Source organism: Suricata suricatta, chromosome 11 (genome assembly GCF_006229205.1).
Source record: "Suricata suricatta isolate VVHF042 chromosome 11, meerkat_22Aug2017_6uvM2_HiC, whole genome shotgun sequence".
Classification (NCBI taxonomy): Eukaryota; Metazoa; Chordata; class Mammalia; order Carnivora; family Herpestidae; genus Suricata; species Suricata suricatta.
The window spans coordinates 47,454,813-47,459,188 of NC_043710.1; the positions used below are offsets into that span (position 1 = coordinate 47,454,813).

The following is a 4,376-nucleotide window of genomic DNA, read 5'->3' on the forward strand; positions in this document are numbered from 1 at the left end:
GGCGGCGGGCGTGCGCGGCGGCGGGCTGCGGCTCCGGAGCGCTCGGGACTGAGGGCGGTGGTGCCGGGGGTCTGCTGCGACAGCGCGGACTGTCCAGCGGAGGCGGGGTGGGCCGGGAGCCGAGGCTGGTGTCCCCCCAGGTTCAGCCGCAGGTTCGGCCTCCGCGGCTTCCCGCGACCGTTAACCACGTGAGTGTCCAGCCCACCAATCCCCGCCCAGCCCGGGGTTTGAAAAAAAAGGAGGGCGCGACGTAGCCCGCGGGGGAGGGATCAGCTACGCGATTTTGGCGCGAACCTGCTGGCTCCGCCTGCCTTCGGCGGCCAGGCTAGGGCGGGAGCGGCGCCACGGGCCTATGAGGGAGCTCGACCTCCGGGAACCGTTCCGGGCGCCGCCTGGTCGGGGCCGGACGGGGCAGCCGAGGCGGCCTTCTGGGAGGGGCGAAGGGTGCTAGGCTCGACTAGGCCCAGCCGAACGCCACCCTGGAAGCTTCTTGCTCGCGGTCCCTCAGGCGCTCTGGGGTCTGAGGTGGGGGCCAGGGAACACTTATGGGTTCCTCCGGGTCGGGGCGAGCAGGGAACCACCATGGCTCTCATGCCAATCTCGCGTCCCTTTGGTGCGAGCCACTGGGGCGTTGTAGGCGTGGCTGTAGCCAGTCACGTTCCGGGATAGAGGTTTGGGCCGGAAATGGTGACTCGAGCCTCTGGAGCTTTGCGAACTGAGCCGGTTGCTTAGGCCGGACCCAGAAATCAGCAGGAAGACCAACACACGGGACTCCGAGGCAGGGAAACCGGCTGAGGGGAAGACCTGTGGAGTCTTAGTTTCCCCCCAGGGTGGCTGTTAGGGTCGCGTGTGTCCCCAGCGAGGTGAGCTCCTCCAGACCGTGGCAGTCCACCCGAGACATATCTAGAGTAAATACCAGCGACAGCACACTTGGCCTCAGCACGAAACCAAGTGCCCACTGCGCGGCCACGGTGTTTATATTTGTTTGCCAGCACGTGGGCAAGTACTGGCAAAATGGATTGGTCCACCTCACTGCAAACTTATATGCACCTTGAGAAAAAATTCCTTAGTACCCTGTCAAATTGTGATTTCATCTCCCCTTTAGAGTCGCACAGGAAAGTTTCTGGGATTTTTAAGTTGTAAATAACACCATGATGAATATTCTAACTCCTCCCGTGGGTTTATTTTTCCCCCTCTCTGTTGTTTGAGGGGTTTTTTTTTTTTTAAGATAGATTCATAGAAGTGGGAATTACCGGGTCAAAGGAACTAAACTGCCAAACTGACCTCCAGAAGAAAACAATTTACGTTCTTATTCGCAGTGGATTAGAGTCCACTACTCATGAATTCTGGACATTAAGTGGATATTTAATGTTTGTTGTTTTTTGAGAGAGAGCGAGCCAGCAGGGGAGGGGCAGAGAAGGGAGGACAGAGGATGTGAAGTGGCTTCAGCATGACAGCAGAGAGCATGACTCTGGGCTTGAGCTCATGACCTGAGCGAAGTCCATGGTTTAACTGACTGAGCCATCTACGCCCCCCTAATTTTGTTGTTTTGACTCCTATAGTTGGGCAGTTTTCATGCGCCAATGACCACTTATATTTGTTTCTATTGTCTGTTTTCTTATTGTAGCTCTTTATGAGTATTAACACTTTACCACATATGTTGTTCTAACACTTTTCAGACTGAACTCAAGCTGAATTTTTAATAATGGAGCATTTTAATACCACATGGACCAAGAGCATGCTGTATATACATTGTAGGTATGCCAATTTGACAATAAATTATATTTTAAAAATACTTAACTACATGGGAAATTCCCTGAGATCCCATAACTGAAGAAGCAGTGAAGGATAAACAGCCATATTCTTCAGACATTTGCTTTTGTGTCTGTTTTTGTATGTTAATCCAAACTCAGTGTTAAGCTCTTGAAAGACTGGAACTCTATCTACCCTTTTGTTATGTTTCTAGGAGAGGCATTCTCTGATCCCTGGTGGCCAGAGCCAAGGAATGGTTTTTAGCACTCTTTCTGCAACACCTCCTCTCCTTCCCTCCTTATGGCAATATAATCCTTTGATATGGATAGTTGACCATATTGAATTGCTTTTCTTAATTTCATGTAACTGTAAATAGAAATAACTTTAGGTGCCCCTGGGGCTCAGTTGGTTGAGCATCCAACTTTGGCTTACGTCATCATCTCATGAGTTCAAGCCCCACACTGGGCTCTCTACTGTCAGCAGAGCCTGCTTCAAATCTATCCCCCTCTCTCGGCACCTCCCCCATTTGGACTCTCTCAAAAAGTTTTTAAATAACTTTAGAAAACTACTCTTTATTGATCTTTAACATGAGTTATATGTAAAAATAGTGTGTTTTCTAAGTAAACATTCAAGCTCAGTAGATAACCTCTCTCCCCAACTACAATGTTGCTCCTAAGCCCCATCTGTGTAGGAATTCTGTATCCTCTGTTGCTGTCTATCCAAACTCACTTCCCCTCACCCCTCACTCTTTCACAACACCCTGTTATTTCCTTAACAGGCTATATGTATCTTAAAGTGTGTTGATTGTTTATTTATTACTATCTTTCTAGAAAATTAGTTCCCTGAATATAGGGACTCTATTTTGTTTATTGCAGTATTCTAACATGGCTTACGTGCTCAATATCTTCTGAGTGATAATAGAGCCCTTATTTAAATATTTCTTGATTGGTTTATTTTTCTATCTCAATATAAATTCAAATGGTACAGAAGTATCGCAGCCACCCCTTGTTGGAGGTAAACACTCTTTTAACCTTTTTTCCCCCTACTCTTAGCCATGCCACCTGTCTGTTTCCCTAAACTGGGAGATCCTTGAAGTAGATTAGAGCAAAAGGCCCTGGCTTCCAAATGAGAAGGGAAAAGTTCTTGGTCCACAGCCCCAGTACTTTGAATTCTTGGCACCAAGGTCTGCCCACAGAATGGGAGAGGTAAATTTCCATTGAATGTATAGAATGACTGAGGGAAAGAAGGAATTTCTTTAAAAGTTGGGAGCAAGACTCAGTGGGAGAACCATTTCTTCTATAAAGCCTTTCCTTAACTTTCTCCACTTCTAGGTAAAAGAGACACTCCGTGAATCAGGTTTTCCACCACTCCTGGCATGGACTCTGTAACAGTCTTTGTTTACTTGTCTGGCTTCCCTTCCACCCAGGGCTGAGATCAAGTTTTATTTGTCTTGAGAGCTCCAGCGACCAGCAATGTGCCTTGGCCCCTGAGGAGGAACTTAATAAATGTGTCTGGAGTAATTGAATAAAAAAGCTAGTGTTCTTTAAAACAAAAATGCCGAAATGAGTAAGAAACCCGGGCCCTACCTCCTCTAGCTGAGAACATGGCACAGTGTTCTGGTTTAACTGCAGAAATGTCCTAACTGAAATTCTAAATGATTGTTCTGATTTTTTAAATTTCATGCTTGTCTGAGTACAGGACTCACTGTACTGGAGGGATGGAGTTACGCCCACCTGCCCCTTGGGTGGGGGGGGGATATCTAATTCAAATTTCCTGTTCTTTCTCCACCCAGTTTTGTTCCTAACTGTAATGTTGCTAGGCAACTTTTGCAGAATCCACAAGTTTGTGGTAATGTTGTAATAACTGAGTAAAAATCTTGCCTCTAGGTGTTGGAAGAACAACCAACCTGTTTATCTCCTTTAGACAGATGACTTAGCAAGTATAAGACTTTAATGCTACTATTGTCAGCCCATTCACCTTCCTTAGCAGCCAAATAAGCAAGATTCATGCCTTGAAGATTTATAATGGGGAGACCTAAATCACCCTTTCAAATACTTTTTGTTCAAGTTTGTTTATTTATTTTGAGGGAGAGATAAAGGGTTAGTCCTGGCGGGCCGAGAGAGAGGGGATCCCAAGAAGGCTCTGCACTGTCAGCACAGTTTGAGGCTCAGATCCACAAGCCATGAGATCATGACCTCAGCCCAAGTCAGATGCTTAACCAACTGAACCACCTAGTTGCCCCTCAATTTTTTTTTAATATATACAAGTACTTAAACATATGTTCATATTCTTTTTTTTTTAATTTTTTTTTAATGTTTTATTTATTTTTGATACAGAGAGAACCAGAGCATGAGAGGGGGAGGGGCAGAGAGAAGGACACAGAATTGGAAGCAGGCTCCATGCTCTGAGCTAGCTGTCAGCACAGAGCCTGATGCGGGACTCGAACCCACGACCGTGAGATCTGACCTGAGCCAAAGTCGGAGGCCCAACCGACTGAGCCACCCAGGCGCCCTAAACATGTTCATATTCTTATTAACATAAGTCTTGCATTTTTGAGTAATATATCTTTCAGTACTACAGACTGATTTTTCAGTTTTGTAGGCATGTTTCATGAGAATAGCTAG

The 4,376-nt window shown here is 46.6% G+C and overlaps 1 long non-coding RNA gene across 2 annotated transcripts; it reads left to right on the forward strand.

Moving 5' to 3' along the window:
• The first annotated feature begins 270 nt into the window (after nt 1–270).
• On the forward strand, nt 271–3,272 carry LOC115272099. Of its 2 annotated transcripts, none has more exons than XR_003900247.1 (3): nt 271–525; nt 1,680–1,758; nt 3,084–3,272. It is a non-coding gene; the product is annotated as an uncharacterized LOC115272099 (long non-coding RNA). The 2 variants fall into 2 exon arrangements; XR_003900246.1 differs by lacking the exon at nt 271–525 and adding an exon at nt 678–863.
• The last annotated feature ends 1,104 nt before the right edge of the window (nt 3,273–4,376 follow it).